This window comes from Pecten maximus, chromosome 19 (assembly GCF_902652985.1).
Source record: "Pecten maximus chromosome 19, xPecMax1.1, whole genome shotgun sequence".
Taxonomy (NCBI): Eukaryota; Metazoa; Mollusca; class Bivalvia; order Pectinida; family Pectinidae; genus Pecten; species Pecten maximus.
This window is the reverse complement of record NC_047033.1, coordinates 1,331,008-1,353,053: the sequence shown is the minus strand read 5'-3', so window position 1 is coordinate 1,353,053 and position 22,046 is coordinate 1,331,008.

Below are 22,046 nucleotides of genomic sequence, written 5' to 3'. Positions count from 1 at the left end.
TTGAAGCCACTTCATCTGATTCACTGATATCTAACTGAACCACACGCAAAATCTATGAAATAACAGAAAACTTATCAAAGCGATGCCTGTAACATATTAATGTATTAAGGCTATATGTCATCACTCTAGTTTTATCAAGCGTTGTGTAACTTATTGTATTAAGGCTATATGTCACCACTCTAGTTTTATCAAACGATGTGTACGTAACTTATATTTATCAATGTATTAAGGCTATACATGTATGTCATCACTCTATGCAGTTTTATCAAGAGTTGTGTAACTTATCATTGTATTAAGGCTATATGTCAACACTCCAATTACTGATAATAAATTTGTGAGTGTATGCCTCTGGAATTATCAATGAATGCTAATTATTTATGACCTTCAATCAGTCCATCCTATAAAAGATAATAATTTTGTGTGTTTGCCTCTGGAAGTATTAATGAATGCTACTTCTTTATCCTGCAATCAGTCCATTCTATAAAAGATAATAAATTTGTTTGTATGCCCCTAGAAGTACACAAGATAATTATAGGTGTTTATGCCCCTGGATGTATATACAGGATAAGCTTCATGCATATTTTGATAGAGCCCATCCTGGATCTACTTGGAGTCAAAATATGTGTTAGCCCTTGGGTAATGATTTACGGGGTATTTATGGTACAATCTGTGTTAGCCCCTGGGTAATAATTTACAGGGTATTTATGGTACATTCTGTGGACCACATTCCTTAGAGTGGGAACATTGTGGTATAGTACTTCATCAGTGAAAATATATACATCACCTTAACTTAATTTTATTTCTTCCCTATAAGGATCCGTTTTAACTATATGATTGATGTTTGGATGGTGAGGTAAGGTGACGGCTAATTTCATTTTAAAATTTAAATGTTCAAAGTCTACTTTACTTATCTTTACAGGCTGGTTAAAGTTAGATGAATATAAAATGCTTCAAACCTAAAATGCCCCAAACCAAATATCCTATCAACATATTTGAATGGAATTGTTAAATTGCCAACCACTCCTTGTTTTTTAAGTGAAATACATTCATATCTAATAGAAAATATCAACTGCTCAGCTTATTTTGGAAACAGCAAGAGATCATTATCCTCTGATAAATATGGAAACTGCACCACTTCTAGATCTTACAGTTAAATAGCATTTAAATTTTAGCATGAAGCACGCATTTGTTTTTAAAATCTCTGAATTCTGTGACAGCTTAGGTTACATATTCAATGTATACCAGTAAGATGTTCTGGCCTTGTTATAAAAACTTGGCCGATTTTTACCAGGAAGTAACGAGCACATTTTTTGTACATTTGGCAGTACAGTATGTTTGTCTGCTGTAGGCATGGCCTGTTAACAGTTACAAGAAAACCAAATTATTGCCTTGAGCACTAAAGTGTTAAGATGTCATACAAGCAGTACGTGCCATATTTCTTGCAAAGTTTTGAAAGCATTGATAAAAATATATATATATCTAAGCAAACTCCATCATTTTCCCTCAAAGTAGGATTAAAATACATTTCCTTTCTAGTATATATCCCTTCTTTTGTTAGCCATATATAATCTAATTTTATAAATGACTTTTTCTTCATAGTCAAAAAATTCAAAATCAACAAATAAAATATAGGGCAATGATATAAACCAGTACCTGGCTTATCACTCATTTACATACCTCAACATCGATCATCTCATTTATATTTAAGAAATACAGACCTGTTTCCATCCCTATATGTCTCTATATCTTCTTCATTTGAAAATAAAATTTCACCCTCGAAATATAACCAACATTTTTTACCAGAAGCCAGATTTTATTTTGACTTATATAAGTAATAAACTGTAGTATGGCCCACAGCTATCAACATCTGTCTTCTGTCCAAACGGTGACACCTTATGTAAGGTTTAAACTTATGTAAGTACGTATACACTGTCATAAAAAACCAGTGGCCCATGGGCCTTAATGCTCACCTGTATTCTGATATCAATTATGTACAAATATAGTTGACTTTTTTTTAAACAGTACCATTTCAATACAAATAATATTTAAAGTGCTCAAAATCAATCAAATTCACTAATATTTATCCAATAATAGAGTCTAGCAGGTCTGAGTCTAAAGAAGAAAATTGAAGATATATCTTACTTGCAGGTATATTCATCAATAAGTCTATTTTAGGACTATACATTGCTTCTAACTAACTACTAAACTGTGAGGACCACAAATCCTTTTATAATTTCACTTCATGATCATGGACCACACATCATCTATGAATTTATTTTTAAGACCACACATTTAACTTAAACATTTAACTGAATTCAACTTTTAGAACCTTAACCTCCAATAAAATAACTTTTAGAGTTTTAATCTTCAATAATTTAACTTTTAGAACCTTAACCTCCAATAATTTAACTTTAAGATCCTTATTCTAATAATTTTTAGAACCTACAGCACTATCTACAATAATTTAACTTTTAGAACCTTAACCTCCAATAATTTAATATTAAGAAACTATATCTTCAATAATTTAGCTTTAAAACATATCTCCAATAATTCAACTTTTAGAACCTTACTCTTCAATAATTTAACTTTGATAACCTATCTTCATTGATTTAACTTTTAGAACCATAGCTCTTCAAATAATTTAACTTTGAGAACCTTACTCTTCAATAATTTAACTTTGAGAACCTTTAAATTACTCTTCAATAATCTAACTTAGAGATATATATCGAACCTTTTTTATATCTTCAATAACTTAACTTTTAGAACCTATCTTCAATAATTTAACTTTTAGAACCTATCTTCAATAATTTAAATATTAGAACCTTGACTCTTCAATACTTGAACTTTTAGAATCTTAATCTTCACTTTAAGAACAACTAAATTGTGAGGACATTACACATCTTTACATCCTTGTCAATGTTTAAGTATCCAGATGATTCACACTTAAGGTCATCACCTACAGTTACTGTGTAACAGTGACTTACACAGTGACAGCTGTCTGTAGCTTATTACATCAGCTTTTTCTCTATATCTACATGATATTACAGTGTACAGGTTTACAGTTAATATAAAGCACTCTATTGATGACATGTAAACATATTCATTCCGTAATCTCCCAAAGCTGAAATTGTATTCAACCTCGTAAGTGTCTTTACATCCAATAACATACCTTGTACACCTCTTCTTGGAATTGAAAATACTTCTTGGTATTGCACCTTAAATTACATTTCAAACCAAAATTATTTATATGCTTGAACATGTATAAGGAAGTGGAATTAAGCTGTTTAGACATTTGTAGGGAAAACATGATTTAATATCTATACATATGGTATTATAATGTAATGGAAGGGGTCGGATGGAGGGGTATATTATATAATGGGTGGAGGCAGGAAAGGGTCGCATGGAGGGGTATATTATATAGTGGGTGGAGGCGGGAAGGGGTCGGATGGAGGGGTATATTATATAATGGGTGGAGGCAGGATGGGGTCGGATGGAGGGGTATATTATATAATGGGTGGAGGCAGGAAGGGGTCAGATGGAGGGGTATATTATATAATGGGTGGAGGGGTATATTATATAATGGGTGGAGGCAGGAAGGGGTCGGATGGAGGGGTATATTATATAATGGGTGGAGGGGTATATTATATAATGGGTGGAGGGGTATATTATATAATGGGTGGAGGCAGGAAGGGGTCGCATGGAGGGGTATATTATATAATGGGTGGAGGGGTATATTATATAATGGGTGGAGGGGTATATTATATAATGGGTGGAGGCAGGAAGGGGTCGGATGGAGGGGTATATTATATAATGGGTGGAGGGGTATATTATATAATGGGTGGAGGCAGGAAGGGGTCGGATGGAGGGGTATATTATATAATGGATGGAGGGGTATATTATATAATGGGTGGAGGGGTATATTATATAATGGGTGGAGGGGCCGGTATATTATATAATGGGTGGAGGCAGGAAGGGGCCAGATAGAGGGGTATATTATATAATGGGTGGAGGCAGGAAGGGGTCGGATGGAGGGGTATATTATATAATGGGTGGAGGGGTATATTATATAATGGATGGAGGGGTATATTATATAATGGGTGGAGGGGTATATTATATAATGGGTGGAGGGGTATATTATATAATGGGTGGAGGGGTATATTATATAATGGGTGGAGGCAGGAAGGGGCCAGATAGAGGGGTATATTATATAATGGGTGGAGGGGTATATTATATAATGGGTGGAGGGGTATATTATATAATGGGTGGAGGCAGGAAGGGGTCGGATGGAGGGGTATATTATATAATGGGTGGAGGCAGGAAGGGGTCGGATGGAGGGGTATATTATATAATGGGTGGAGGGGTATATTATATAATGGGTGGAGGCAGGAAGGGGCCAGATAGAGGGGTATATTATATAATGGGTGGAGGCAGGAAGGGGTCGGATGGAGGGGTATATTATATAATGGGTGGAGGGGTATATTATATAATGGATGGAGGGGTATATTATATAATGGGTGGAGGGGTATATTATATAATGGGTGGAGGGGTATATTATATAATGGGTGGAGGGGTATATTATATAATGGGTGGAGGCAGGAAGGGGCCAGATAGAGGGGTATATTATATAATGGGTGGAGGGGTATATTATATAATGGGTGGAGGGGTATATTATATAATGGGTGGAGGCAGGAAGGGGTCGGATGGAGGGGTATATTATATAATGGGTGGAGGCAGGAAGGGGTCGGATGGAGGGGTATATTATATAATGGGTGGAGGGGTATATTATATAATGGGTGGAGGCAGGAAGGGGCCAGATAGAGGGGTATATTATATAATGGGTGGAGGCAGGAAGGGGTCGGATGGAGGGGTATATTATATAATGGGTGGAGGGGTATATTATATAATGGGTGGAGGCAGGAAGGGGTCGGATGGAGGGGTATATTATATAATGGGTGGAGGCAGGAAGGGGCCAGATAGAGGGGTATATTATATAATGGGTGGAGGCAGGAAGGGGTCGGATGGAGGGGTATATTATATAATGGGTGGAGGGGTATATTATATAATGGGTGGAGGCAGGAAGGGGTCGGATGGAAGGGTATATTATATAATGGGTGGAGGCAGGAAGGGGTCAGATGGAGGGGTATATTATATAATGGGTGGAGGCAGGAAGGGGTCGGATGGAGGGGTATATTATATAATGGGTGGAGGCAGGAAGGGGTCAGATGGAGGGGTATATTATATAATGGGTGGAGGCAGGAAGGGGTCGGATGGAGGGGTATATTATATAATGGGTGGAGGCAGGAAGGGGTCAGATGGAGGGGTATATTATATAATGGGTGGAGGCAGGAAGGGGTCGGATGGAGGGGTATATTATATAATGGGTGGAGGCAGGAAGGGGTCGGATGGAAGGATATATTATATAATGGGTGGAGGCAGGAAGGGGTCGGATGGAGGAGTATATTATATAATGGGTGGAGGGTAGAAGGGGACGGATGGAGGGGTATATTATATAATGGGTGGAGGGGTATATTATATAATGGGTGGAGGCAGGAAGGGGTCGGATGGAGGAGTATATTATATAATGGGTGGAGGGGTATATTATATAATTGGTGGAGGCAGGAAGGGGTCGGATGGAGGGGTATATTATATAATGGGTGGAGGCAGGAAGGGGCCGGATGGAGGGGTATATTATATAATGGGTGGAGGGGTATATTATATAATGGGTGGAGGCAGGAAGGGGTTAGATGGAGGAGTATATTATAGAATGGGTGGAGGGGTATATTATATAATGGGTGGAGGCAGGAAGGGGTCGGATGGAAGGGTATATTATATAATGGGTGGAGGCAGGAAGGGGTCGATGGAGGGGTATATTATATAATGGGTGGAGGGGTATATTATATAATGGGTGGAGGCAGGAAGGGGTCGGATGGAGGGGTATATTATATAATGGATGGAGGGGTATATTATATAATGGGTGGAGGGGTATATTATATAATGGGTGGAGGGGTATATTATATAATGGGTGGAGGCAGGAAGAATTGGATGGAGGGGTATATTATATAATGGGTGGAGGCAGGAAGGGGTCGGATGGAGGGGTATATTATATAATGGGTGGTGGCAGGAAGGGGTCGGATGGAGGGGTATATTATATAATGGGTGGAGGGGTATATTATATAATTGGTGGAGGGGTATATTATATAATGGGTGGAGGGGTATATTATATAATGGGTGGAGGCAGGAAGAATCGGATGGAGGGGTATATTATATAATGGGTGGAGGCAGGAAGGGGTCGGATGGAGGGGTATATTATATAATGGATGGAGGCAGGAAGGGGTCGGATGGAGGGGTATATTATATAATGGGTGGAGGCAGGAAGGGGTCGGATGGAAGGGTATATTATATAATGGGTGGAGGCAGGAAGGGGTCGGATGGAGGGGTATATTATATAATGGGTGGAGGGGTATATTATATAATGGGTGGAGGGGTATATTATTATATAATGGGTGGAGGGGTATATTATATAATGGGTGGAGGGGTATATTATATAATGGGTGGAGGCAGGAAGGGGTCGGATGGAAGAGTAAAAATGGACGGGTAGACAATTAAGGGTTTGAGGTAAGTAAGGAAGATAGTAGAGGGATGGGATTGCACTTCCAAATGTACATGTTATAGTAAGCTTTTTGTGGTCTGGGATTCTTAATGTGCACAATATTAAACATTGATACAAATGAATGTAAGTACCATACACAAATGCTTGTTAATTACCAATTACCAGGTAGTTACGTGTATTGTCGGATAATTATTTAATGAATGCACTGTAAGTATTGTTGAGTCAGTTATCAGTAATCCAGACAGCTATATAGGCATGACAACATCACCGTGTGTGATGATGATAAATATTAGTACGTAGTACGGTAGGTATAAACTCTATTTCATTTAGTATTCCTTTCCCCAGGTCAGGTCATTAGTGTCGGTTCCAGGTTTACAGACTGATCGATGTATGTCTGATTCACAAACAATATACAAATTATGTTGGTAAAGAATTTTGGTTAAGGGGCAGATATTGATAACAACCAAAGATACCCCAGGACTATGCTGACATTCTTAAATCTTTTAGTATACAGTATATGGTACAACAAGCTAAACTGCTAATGTATCTCATAGATTGTTCTGCTTAATCTTTTTGTGAAAGAACAGTGAAAAACACAATTTCCTAGCAAGTGTCCTGTTAGTTATCGAACTTGGGTATCTGGCTTGATAATGATTATAAGTCACAGCTCAAACACCTGAGGAAAACGAGCACGCTCCGTTTGCTGAATAACAGATCATATTTAAAACTGAACAAGCCACACCAACCCACTACGTCAGCGGACAGACAAAGACTAAGTACAAGCCACACCAACCCACTACGTCAGCGGACAGACAAAGACTAAGTACAAGCCACACCAACCCACTACGTCAGCGGACAGACAAAGACTAAGTACAAGCCACACCAACCCACTACGTCAGCGGACAGACAAAGACTAAGTACAAGCCACACCAACCCACTACGTCAGCGGACAGACAAAGACTAAGTACAAGTCACACCAACCCACTACGTCAGCGGACAGACAAAGACTAAGTACAAGCCACACCAAATCACTACGTCAGCGGACAGACAAAGACTGAAGTACAAGTCACACCAACCCACAACGTCAGCGGACAGACAAAGACTAAGTACAAGTCACACTAACCCACTACGTCAGCGGACAGACAAAGACTAAGTACAAGCCACACCAACCCACTACGTCAGCGGACAGACAAAGACTAAGTACAAGTCACACCGACCCACTACGTCAGCGGACAGACAAAGACTAAGTACAAGCCACACCAACCCACTACGTCAGCGGACAGACAAAGACTAAGTACAAGTCACACCAACCCACTACGTCAGCGGACAGACAAAGACTAAGTACAAGTCACACCAACCCACTACGTCAGCGGACAGACAAAGACTAAGTACAAGCCACACCAACCCACTACGTCAGCGAACAAACAGACAAAGACTAAGTACAAGCCACACCAACCCACTACGTCAGCGGACAGACAAAGACTAAGTACAAGTCACACCAACCCACTACGTCAGCGGACAGACAAAGACTAAGTACAAGTCACACCAACCCACTACGTCAGCGGACAGACAAAGACTAAGTACAAGTCACACCAACCCACTACGTCAGCGGACAGACAAAGACTAAGTACAAGTCACACTGACCCACTACGTCAGCGGACAGACAAAGACTAAGTACAAGTCACACCAACCCACTACGTCAGCGGACAGACATACGTCAGCGGACAGACAAAGACTAAGTACAAGTCACACCAACCCACTACGTCAGCGGACAGACAAAGACTAAGTACAAGCCACACCAACCCACTACGTCAGCGGACAGACAAAGACTAAGTACAAGTCACACCAACCCACAACGTCAGCGGACAGACAAAGACTAAGTACAAGTCACACTAACCCACTACGTCAGCGGACAGACAAAGACTAAGTACAAGTCACACCAACCCACTACGTCAGCGGACAGACAAAGACTAAGTACAAGCCACACCAAATCACTACATCAGCGGACAGACAAAGACTGAAGTACAAGTCACACCAACCCACAACGTCAGCGGACAGACAAAGACTAAGTACAAGTCACACTAACCCACTACGTCAGCGGACAGACAAAGACTAAGTACAAGCCACACCAACCCAGTACGTCAGCGGACAGACAAAGACTAAGTACAAGTCACACCGACCCACTACGTCAGCGGACAGACAAAGACTAAGTACAAGTCACACCGACCCACTACGTCAGCGGACAGACAAAGACTAAGTACAAGTCACACCGACCCACTACGTCAGCGGACAGACAAAGACTAAGTACAAGTCACACCAACCCACTACGTCAGCTGACAGACAAAGACTAAGTACAAGTCACACCGACCCACTACGTCAGCGGACAGACAAAGACTAAGTACAAGTCACACCATCCCACTACGTCAGCAGACAGACTAAGTACAAGCCACACCAACCCACTACGTCAGCGGACAGACAAAGACTAAGTACAAGTCACACCAACCCAGTACGTCAGCGGACAGACAAAGACTAAGTACAAGTCACACCAACCCACTACGTCAGCGGACAGACAAAGACTAAGTACAAGTCACACCAACCCACTACGTCAGCGGACAGACAAAGACTAAGTACAAGCCACACCAACCCACTACGTCAGCGGACAGACAAAGACTAAGTACAAGCCACACCAACCCACTACGTCAGCGGACAGACAAAGACTGAAGTACAAGTCACACCAACCCACTACGTCAGCGGACAGACAAAGACTAAGTACAAGCCACACCAAATCACTACGTCAGCGGACAGACAAAGACTGAAGTACAAGTCACACCAACCCACTACGTCAGCGGACAGACAAAGACTAAGTACAAGTCACACCAACCCACTACGTCAGCGGACAGACAAAGACTAAGTACAAGTCACACCAACCCACTACGTCAGCTGACAGACAAAGACTAAGTACAAGTCACACTGACCCACTACGTCAGCGGACAGACAAAGACTAAGTACAAGCCACACCAACCCACTACGTCAGCGGACAGACAAAGACTAAGTACAAGTCACACCAACCCACTACGTCAGCGGACAGACAAAGACTAAGTACAAGCCACACCAACCCACTACGTCAGCGGACAGACAAAGACTAAGTACAAGTCACACCAACCCACTACGTCAGCGGACAGACAAAGACTAAGTACAAGCCACACCAACCCACTACGTCAGCGGACAGACAAAGACTAAGAACAAGTCACACCAACCCACTACTTCAACGGACAGACAAAGACTAAGTACAAGTCACACCAACCCAGTACGTCAGCGGACAGACAAAGACTAAGTACAAGTCACACCGACCCACTACGTCAGCCGACAGACAAAGACTAAGTACAAGCCACACCAACCCACTACGTCAGCGGACAGACAAAGACTAAGTACAAGTCACACCAACCCACTACGTCAGCGGACAGACAAAGACTAAGTACAAGTCACACCAACCCACTACGTCAGCGGACAGACAAAGACTAAGTACAAGTCACACCAACCCACTACGTCAGCTGACAGTCAAAGACTAAGTACAAGTCACACCAACCCACTACGTCAGCGGACAGACAAAGACTAAGAACAAGCCACACCAACCCACTACGTCAGCGGACAGACAAAGACTAAGTACAAGTCACACCAACCCACTACGTCAGCGGACAGACAAAGACTAAGTACAAGTCACACCGACCCACTACGTCAGCGGACAGACAAAGACTAAGTACAAGTCACACCAACCCAGTACGTCAGCGGACAGACAAAGACTAAGTACAAGTCACACTAACCCAGTACGTCAGCGGACAGACAAAGACTAAGTACAAGTCACACCAACCCACTACGTCAGCGGACAGACAAAGACTAAGTACAAGTCACACCAACCCACTACGTCAGCGGACAGACAAAGACTAAGTACAAGCCACACCAACCCACTACGTCAGCGGACAGACAAAGACTAAGTACAAGCCACACCAAATCACTACGTCAGCGGACAGACAAAGACTAAGTACAAGCCACACCAACCCACTACGTCAGCGGACAGACAAAGACTAAGTACAAGCCACACCAACCCACTACGTCAGCGGACAGACAAAGACTAAGTACAAGCCACACCAACCCAGTACGTCAGCGGACAAAGACTAAGTACAAGTCACACCAACCCACTACGTCAGCGGACAGACAAAGACTAAGTACAAGCCACACCAAACCACTACGTCAGCGGACAGACAAAGACTAAGTACAAGTCACACCAACCCACTACGTCAGCGGACAGACAAAGACTAAGTACAAGTCACACCAACCCACTACGTCAGCGGACAGACAAAGACTAAGTACAAGCCACACCAAATCACTACGTCAGCGGACAGACAAAGACTAAGTACAAGTCACACCAACCCACTACGTCAGCGGACAGACAGACAAAGACTAAGTACAAGTCACACTAACCCACTACGTCAGCGGACAGACAAAGACTAAGTACAAGCCACACCAACCCAGTACGTCAGCGGACAGACAAAGACTAAGTACAAGTCACACCAACCCACTACGTCAGCGGACAGACAAAGACTAAGTACAAGTCACACCGACCCACTACGTCAGCGGACAGACAAAGACTAAGTACAAGTCACACCGACCCACTACGTCAGCGGACAGACAAAGACTAAGTACAAGTCACACTAACCCACTACGTCAGCGGACAGACAAAGACTAAGTACAAGCCACACCAACCCAGTACGTCAGCGGACAGACAAAGACTAAGTACAAGTCACACCAACCCACTACGTCAGCGGACAGACAAAGACTAAGTACAAGTCACACCGACCCACTACGTCAGCGGACAGACAAAGACTAAGTACAAGTCACACCAACCCACTACGTCAGCGGACAGACAAAGACTAAGTACAAGTCACACCGACCCACTACGTCAGCGGACAGACAAAGACTAAGTACAAGTCACACCGACCCACTACGTCAGCGGACAGACAAAGACTAAGTACAAGTCTCACCAAACCACTACGTCAGCGGACAGAAAAAGACTAAGTACAAGTCACACCAAATCACTACGTCAGCGGACAGACAAAGACTAAGTACAAGTCACACCAACCCACTACGTCAGCGGACAGACAAAGACTAAGTACAAGCCACACCAACCCACTACGTCAGCGGACAGACAAAGACTAAGTACAAGCCACACCGACCCACTACGTCAGCGGACAGACAAAGACTAAGTACAAGTCACACCAACCCACTACGTCAGCGGACAGACAAAGACTAAGTACAAGTCACACCAACCCACTACGTCAGCGGACAGACAAAGACTAAGTACAAGTCACACCAACCCACTACTTCAGCGGACAGACAAAGACTAAGTACAAGCCACACCAACCCACTACGTCAGCGGACAGACAAAGACTAAGTACAAGCCACACCAACCCACTACGTCAGCGGACAGACAAAGACTAAGTACAAGCCACACCAACCCACTACGTCAGCGAACAAACAGACAAAGACTAAGTACAAGCCACACCAACCCACTACGTCAGCGGACAGACAAAGACTAAGTACAAGCCACACCAACCCACTACGTCAGCGGACAGACAAAGACTAAGTACAAGTCACACCAACCCACTACGTCAGCGGACAGACAAAGACTAAGTACAAGTCACACCGACCCACTACGTCAGCGGACAGACAAAGACTAAGTACAAGCCACACCAACCCACTACGTCAGCGGACAGACAAAGACTAAGTACAAGCCACACCAACCCACTACGTCAGCGGAAAGACAAAGACTAAGTACAAGTCACACCAACCCACTACGTCAGCGGAAAGACAAAGACTAAGTACAAGCCACACCAACCCACTACGTCAGCGGACAGACAAAGACTAAGTACAAGTCACACCAACCCACTACGTCAGCGGACAGACAAAGACTAAGTACAAGCCACACCAACCCACTACGTCAGCGGACAGACAAAGACTAAGTACAAGCCACACCAACCCACTACGTCAGCGGACAGACAAAGACTAAGTACAAGTCACACCAACCCACTACGTCAGCTGACAGTCAAAGACTAAGTACAAGTCACACCGACCCACTACGTCAGTGGACAGACATACGTCAGCGGACAGACAAAGACTAAGTACAAGTCTCACCAACCTGTTCCTTTTACAGATTCAATCTTTCAATAGTCGTTTTACTGCCGATGACTATGGTTGATCGATCATGATTTTTTATTATCAGTCAAGGTTTGACTTTAACACTTTCATCATTGAATAAATTGCATGATGGGTATTCTGGGCCTAAGAAAATCTGCACTTGGCTTTAATTTCCTTGCCTGAATTAACTGACGATTATTGACGGTTCAATTTGACAATATTTTTAAAAGCATGTTTTTGAGAGAAATGCATTGCAGAATTGATGATACAGACGCACATCAGTAAATAGGATAATAGAGAATATCTTACAGATCTAATACATGAGCAAAATACGAGCATGAACGAAAGATGGGCTTGTTTACTTCCCTGCCTTGCGTATAACTCTAGCGGAGATTTACATGATGCACGATACACAATTGGGGAATGTGTACTTTTGTTTTGCAGTGTGATCAAAAGGTTCATCCGTCATAGAAACAAGTAATTCATTATAATTAAATGAGATTTACAAATTTAATGATTGAAATGTGTATTTGGAAACTGCTCTGAACAGCTTGACCAGCGTGAACAGTCTGCAGTAGTATGCAGTACCGAAAACAACTTCTCGATTTTGGTTGTTAGCCGCCATTTTGACGACGCTGTTGCAACTTCAAGAAGGATAACTCTCACTGCAACGAAAACTCAGGAAGCAAAACACGGTTTGAAACAGTTCTGGTAATATTTAACAAATGAAAACAAGACAATGAACAACATCTTAAGTGTTAAATGCTTGCACCAATGGGGGGGTAGTCACTTAATGTAAGCATGAAAGGCCAGCCCCAGCCCGATGAGGCATTAATGCATCATCAGGGCCTAAAGGGTCTTAACACAGAAATTTTCAGGATTTAGAACGGACTGGAAAAATGAATTACATTTTCATAAAAATGCATTTAAACAACATACAACTAAAGCAGCCAGATGCCTTCAATGTTTTTGTATATATTTCCCTTTCTGTTCATTGATCAATAATTTCTGTTCATCGCTCAATAATTTCTGTTCATCGCTCAATAAAGAATTGTGATAATCAAATTTAGATCAACAACTTTAAAGTCAATCCAAACACAAGTATTTAACATACCATGAGAATTTCATAGGCTTAAACACTTTTTGTCTTTGACCGACAACATCTGAATTTCAAAAAAAAATTTCAACAGCAGAGGATTGACGCACAAAGAACATGTTTGTGTGCCTCTATGGAGATTGAGAATATACACAGGCATATGTATGCATTTTATACACTTAGAGCTGAAATTTATTCATAAGTTTCCTCTGCTAGATATGTATACAGATCTATATAATCACAGGACAATTCTGCACTCCAACCAGACCTGAGAGGTTTAAACACAAGCTTTCAGGTAATTTATTTTTTAATGCTGTTCATAAATTAATGACACAGACATTGAAGTCTAACTCCTTAGTGATGGAACATTGACTAAGATGTCATCTTATAGAAATAATATTTCCGTTTGTATCACATTATTAGATCTTATAGAAATAATATTTCTGTAGGTATTATATGATTAGATCTTGTAGAAATAATATTTCTGTAGGTATTATATTATTAGATCTTGTAGAAATAATATTTCCGTAGGTATTATATTATTAGATCTTATAGAAATAATATTTCCGTTTGTATCACATTATTAGATCTTATAGAAATAATATTTCTGTAGGTATTATATTATTAGATCTTGTAGAAATAATATTTCTGTAGGTATTATTAACTTTCAAAATCTATATTTCTAATGTATTCTTAATTTCATAACAGAGTGGAACTCTTCAATACCATTAGAACCCTTAAACATTACTTACCATTTTATCCTCGCTGTAATTTAGGGAGCTGACGGCACCAAACTTTTAAACAAGGCCAAATTATACTTACAAATCTTCCCCTTTTGGAAGGAAGACATGATTTATTAGTTGTAAAGCTATTTCATTGCTCATGACTTTAAAATGTTATTAGTCTACAGAAAGAACTTCATTAAAACATATACATACATTGTAATTCCGAAGTGTTAGTTTGTCAAGAGCCTGATGGAAGTCCATAAAATGCTCTTTTCTGTCAAGGCTTGATAAGTTAACTTTGCACATCATAATTTACCGAGTGTAAATTCAAAAAAATGTATGACGTTACCATTTTATATATATACTGCTAATGCTGTAAGTGTTGACATACCTCTAATGCTGTAAGTATTGCTTGCCTGTTGAAGTAGGTCCATCTTTCCAGTACTATACTGTAAAGCTAAAAGCATGCGAGATAGTTTCATAACATCCTTTTATAACTTACCTGATCGGACGACCTTGACATTGAGGTCATCATTATGCCTGGTGTTACAGGACACATTAAGACTAATCATATGATCATTACATCACTTGTGATGTCATCACTTGTGATGTCCTTAGCCAATAGGATTGGAATAGATCTATATCTCATTCACAATCTAGATATCTTGAAAGTCCATTTGAGGATATGAATGACTTACCTGTTAGAGAAGGATGTGGTCAAATATTCAATAAAACTAAAATTACGATGTCTGTTGGGCGTGTCAATGTAGCGATTCTACAGATATTGTCTATATTTGCTGTATAACCTCTAAACCTTATCACACGCATTGCAAGTATATCCTTCTTCTTTACCTTTACAATTCTATATTAGGAATCTTCACTACATGTGAGGACACGACCGGGCGGTATATATTCCCGATGACTTGTGACCAGCACATCCTTTCAAGTTGGGTCAAGTTTAAACAAGGACAACACATGCAGGGAACACATTCTTTAAATGTTTGTCCAAATTTGTCTTAAGTAACTGAAAATCTTTCTAACTTTAAATAAGAAAAAGAAATTCTCAATGAGTGTAGGAATGTGGATATTCAACAATCATATTTCAGAAGAAAATTCAAGTTGTCCTAAATGACAACCTTGATATGTATAGTTTTAATACATTATATTCCAAAAACAAAGAATTAGGTCATAGTGAAGTTTGAAATTGGGCACAGTAAGGCCAATATGGGAAGCGCATGGCCAATATTGAAACCACAGGGCCAATATTGGAACAACAGGCCAGGGCCAATATGGGAACAACAGGGCCAATATGGGAACTATATGGGTAATATGGGAGCTACAGGGCCAATTTAATACTGAAACCGCAGGGCTAATATTGGAACAACAGGCCAGGGCGAATATGGGAACAGGGCCAATATGGGAACTACAGGGCGGATATGGGAACAACAGGGCCAATATGGGCACAACAGGGCCAATATGGGAACAGCAGGACCAATTAAACAGCCAGGCCATTAGAGGAATGATCCACTGGTCCAATATGGAAACCATCAAGCCAACTGATATGGGAACCGTTGAGAGATTATCAAAAATGTGAAACAGGCCAAAGGTAATGTCAGAATCTCCGTGAGGAGTTAGGTGCAAATGACCCATAATTCAAAACATTTCGTATATAGCGTGTATGAATTAAAACAATTATAAAGATATCCTGCCAGCTGTGCTAACCACCTCTTGCTCTCTGAGCAGACAACATATATCTATATATACCACACAATTCACAATCGCCATATGCTGCGCCTAAGAATAACCGCTGTATCAAAGTCAATACGAGGCTGGGAGTGTAGCTCAAACATATACTTCCTGTTTCTGTCACAACATCGTAAACACAGTGAGTAACCAGGACGTGCTGCCAGCTCTTGTCAGGCATTATGGCGATTGTCGTGTGTTTAAAATTCAAAGATATATTGAGGAAGAAAGGTGAACGTGCCACAGGTAAAAAGGCTATACTTGTCCCCATGACGCTCTCGACCAATCTCTACAGACAATCAAATTAAGGAAATCTGCCAAGGTTAACAACGTTACGAACGTCAACGCCTTTTTTGCTACTAGACATGTCAAAAGGTGCTGATTACATACACCAATTTAAATGCAACCGCAAATTACAGACAGTGGCAAATCGACCTACAAGTATGGCAGTAACGCCCGTGTAATTTCCATCAGTTGGGTGTTAATATTATTAGTGGCCAGGCCAAGAAAACTTGGAGAATTAAGGTGAAATGAAGAAATAATAGGAAATTTAATTACAGTGATAATAAATCACTACAAGGAACAATTGTTTCAGCATTACAATTCTGATCAGACCATCATTTAAACAAGAGGCACATGGGGCCTGTATCGCTCACCTGGTTGGATTAGACCAAATGTCGAAATAATGTTCATATTCAATTTGTTTTATTTGTAAAACTCTAACAATGCTATATATGGTTATAGTGTGGGAATCCGAACTGCTTTAAAGATTAATGAAGTCCAGACTCTCTAAGGTCTGAAAGACCTCAAGAATTGTTTATAGAACATGCATTCATCACTTTATGACAAGTAGCGATTTAAAGAAATAACCTCTATTTCACTTATTGGGCCCCGCCCTTTGGCCATTCGGGGGTCAGAGTCACCATTTATGCAAAATCTGTTCCCCTGTTTCTGACCAAATTGGGTTCAAATCCATTCATAACTTGATGACTAATAGCGATTCAAAGGAATTACCTCTATTTCCCTCACTGGGCCCCGCCCTTTTGGCCCCTTTTAGGTCAGAGCCACCATTTATGCAAAATCTGTTCCCCTTCCCCCAAGGATGTTTCGGACCAAATTGGGTTCAAATCCATTCATAACTATATGACAAGTAGCGATTCAAAGGAATTACCTCTACTTCCCCCACTGGGTCCCGCTCTTTTTGCCCCTTAAGGGTCAGAGTCACCGTTTATGCAAAATCTGTTCCCCTTCCCCCAAGGATGTTTCTGATCAAATTGGGTTCAAATCCATTCATAACTTTATGACTAGTAGCGATTCAAAGGAATTACCTCTATTTCCCCCACTGGGCCACGCCCTTTTGGCCCCTCGGGGGTCATAGCCACCATTTGTGCAAAATCTCTTCCCCTTCCCCCAAGGATGTTTCTGACCAAATTGGGTTGAAATCCATTCATAACTTTATGACTAGTAGTGATTTAAAGGAATTACCTCGATTTCCCCTATTGGACCCCGCCCCTTTGGCCCCTCAGGGGTCAGAGCCACCATTTATGCAAAATCTCTTCCCCTTCCCCCAAGGATGTTACTGACCAAATTGGGTTCAAATCCATTCATAACTTTATGACTAGTAGAGATTTAGAGGAATTACCTCTATTTCCCATATTTGGCCCCGCCCCTTTGGCCCCTCGGGGGTCAGAATCACCATTTATGCAAAATCTGTTTCCCTTCCCCCAAGGATGTTTCTGACCAAATTGGGTTGAAATCCATTCATAACTTTATGACTAGTAGTGATTTAAAGGAATTACCTCTATTTCCCCTATTGGGCCCCGCCCCTTTGGCCCCTCGGGGGTCAGAGCCACCATTTATGCAAAATCTCTTCCCTTCCCCCAAGGATGTTTCTGACCAAATTGGGTTCAAATCCATTCATAACTTTATGACTAGTAGAGATTTAGAGGAATTACCTCTATTTCCCATATTTGGCCCCGCCCCTTTGGCCCCTCGGGGGTCAGAGCCACCATTGATGCAAAATCTGTTCCCCTTCTCCCAAGGATGTTTCTGACCATATTGGGTTGAAATCCATTCATAACTTTATGACTAGTAGCGATTTAAAGGAATTACCTCTATTTCCCCTATTGGGCCCCGCCCCTTTGGCCCCTCAGGGGTCAGAGTCACCATTTATGCAAAATCTGTTCCCATTCTGCCAAGGATGTTTCTGGCCAAATTTGGTGAAAATCCAATAAGAACTTTATGACTAGTAGCGATTTGAAGCAAATGTTGACGGACGGACAGACGGACGACGGACGACGGACGGACGACGGACGCCGCGCCATGGCATAAGCTCACCGGACCTTTGGTCCAGGTGAGCTAAAAACTTTGTTGAAAATAGCATTGACTCAACCTGGTTTTCTTGGAACTTTTTGGAATTTGTATGGCAAATCTGTGACAAGTTACAGGTGTATGTAATTATAATAACTTATTATAACAAGAGGCCCATGGGCCTTAACGGTCACCTGAGATTTGAATTATTTCAGTTTATTTAATTGACCCTTTTTGCCCCCCCCCCCCCCCCCCCCCCCCCCCCCCCCCTCTCTATCAGCCCCTAGGGTCAGTCAGGGCCAACATATGCATATTAAAAAATGTGATTTACCTATATAAACTATAGTAACACATCAATGGTGACAATGTTTACAAAATTAGAATGAATTCCAATAGAAATAAAAGTCAAAAATGTTATTTCCCTATATAAATTTTAGTAAAGTTTAGCCCCACCCCAGGGGCAAACTTGAGACCCCAGGGTCCTGAAATTCACAATTTTGGTAAAGAACCTTCAAACCAAGCCATCTATGAAGTGTATTTGATTCCAGCATATCTGAGAGTAGAGAAGAAGATTTTTGAAGTTTTAGTCAATTTGGCCCTTTTTAGCCCCGCCCATCAGCCCCTGGGGGTCAGTCAGGGCCAACATGTGCATGCCATCAAACTGTCATCCCATGCTGACAATGTTTACAAAATTAGAATGAATCCCAATAGAAATAAAATAAATTAAAGTCAAAAATGTGATTTCCCTATATAAACTATAGTAAAGTATAGCCCCTCCCCAGGGGCAAACTTGAGACCCCTGGATCATGAAATTTACAATTTTGGTAAAGCACCTTAAGACCCTTCCATCTATGGAGAGTGTTTGATTCCAGCATATCTGAGAGTAGAGAAGAAGATTTTTGAAGTTTTAGTCAATTTGGCCCTTTTTAGCCCCGCCCATCAGCCCCTTGGGGTCAGTCAGGGCCAACATGTGCATGCCATCAAACTGTCATCTCATGCTGACAATTTTTACAAAATTAGAATGAATTCCAATAGAAATAAAATAAATTAAAGTCAAAAATGTGATTTCCCTATATAAACTATAGTAAAGTTTAGCCCCTCCCCAGGGGCCAAACGTGAAACCCCTGGGTCATGAAACTTACAATTTTGGTAAAGCACCTTAAGACCCTTCCATCTATGAAGAGTGTTTGATTCCAGCATATCTGGGAGTAGAGAAGAAGATTTTTGAAGTTTTAGTCAATTTGGCCCTTTTTAGCCCCGCCCATCAGCCCCTTGGGGTCAGTCAGGGCCAATATGTGCATGCCATCAAACTGTCATCTCATGCTGACAATGTTTACAAAATTAGAATGAATTCCAATAGAAATAAAATAAATTAAAGTCAAAAATGTGATTTCCCTATATAAACTATAGTAAAGTTTAGCCCCTCCCCAGGGGCAAACGTGAAACACCTGGGTCATGAAATTTACAATTTTGGTAAAGCACCTTAAGACCCTTCCATCTATGAAGAGTGTTTGATTCCAGCATATCTGAGAGTAGAGAAGAAGATTTTTGAAGTTTTAGTCAATTTGACCCTTTTTGGCCCCGCCCCTCAGGCCCCTGGGGGGTGGGGACCATATAATTTACAATTTTGGTTGACCTTTAGCTATAGAAGCTTCCTGCAAAATTTCATAGAATTTGGTTTGTGGGTTTTGGAGAAGAAGTTGAAAATGTGAATTGTTTACGGACGCACGACGGACGACGGACGACGGACGACGCACGACGGACGACGGACGACGCACGACGACGGACAAAAGGGGATTAGAATAGGTCACTTGAGACTTTGTCTCAGGTGACCTAATAACTGATTAAAATACATGACAATACAGTGTTGTAATTAAAATAATAAACCTACTTAAAAATTCCATTTCAAAATATTTAGATTTCAGAGCACATTGAAATAATGAATTATAACTGATACACTGAGCATGGTATGTGGTGCTGTCACTATATTATACTCCTGACCGAAGTCGCGATCGTAACATGAAAAGTAGCTTCATTAAGCTTTTAGTAGTCAAGTTGTGGCGAGTCAAGTACTTCAGGTAAGACACTGCTGACGATAGGATATGATCGATTATCAACAGTCACACGGTTAAATCAACATACTTGTACATACTAGTGGGGTGACACCTGAAGGATGTCACAGAAAGAATGAAGTGTAGTGAGGGGCGATAACTCTGTTCCACCAGTTTTCATCAAAACCGCTCACTATCTACATTTCGACCAATAAGAAGACCTGTGTTGTGGGCCGCCGTAGCCGAGTGGTTAAGGTGTCCCGACACTTTATCACTAGCCCTTCACCTCTGGGTTGCGGTTCGAAACACACATGGGGCAGATACCTTGTTCTGACTGTAGGTTGCTGGTTTTTCTCCGGGTACTCCAGCTTTCCTCCACTACGAAAACCAAGCACGTCCTTAAATGATCCTGGCATTAACTAGGACGTTAAAAAATAAGTGCAACTGTTTTGCTGCCAAGAAAATGAAACCCATTAAGTTTAATTTGCTGTCCCATAATACCCCTATTTCATTGAAATCAAACAATATCTAAATTTGGACCAATCAGAGGCTAGAGAAATTGGCAACCTTTTCGGTAAAATGTGATTATTGTTAAGTGAGGTTACAAGAGTTAAACCACTGTCCCATGATGTACCTACATACCAAATTTAAATTTCATTGCAATTGGACAATAACTAAAATCTTCGAAAATTAATACGTTCCGTTACCAAACTTCATTCTTTATAATATTCTAACGTCAATTTATCCATCGGAATCCTGAGATCTCATTACCAAGATAGTTAAGAAATAATTAACGATGATTCGTTTAATGTTGCAAGATATACAACGATAACGAGGATATTTTGCAATTAAATTAATAACGAAGGCCTGAGTTTTTAATTAAGATTGCAATATGTCCGAGTCTGAGTTGTTTATTCTGCAACAATACACGAGCCAAAGTTGATTATTTCTATTCTACCATGTACTGTTTAGTTCTGAGATCTGTATAGAAAAACGGCAAAGAAGCCCCTACCATGTACTATTTAGTTCTCAGAGATCGATATAGAAAAACTGCAAAGAAACCCCGGGGGTCAGAGTCACCATTTATGCAAAATCTGTTCCCCTTCACATAAGAATGTTTCTGACCAATTTGGGTATAAATCCATTCATAACTTTATGACTAGTAGCGATTTGAAGGAATTACCTCTATTTCCCCATTAGGCCCCGCCCCTTTGGCCCCTTGGGGGTCAGAGTCACCATTTATGCAAAATCTGTTCCCCTTTCCCAAGGATGTTTCTTACTAAATTGTGTTAAAAACCATTCATAACTTCATGACTAGT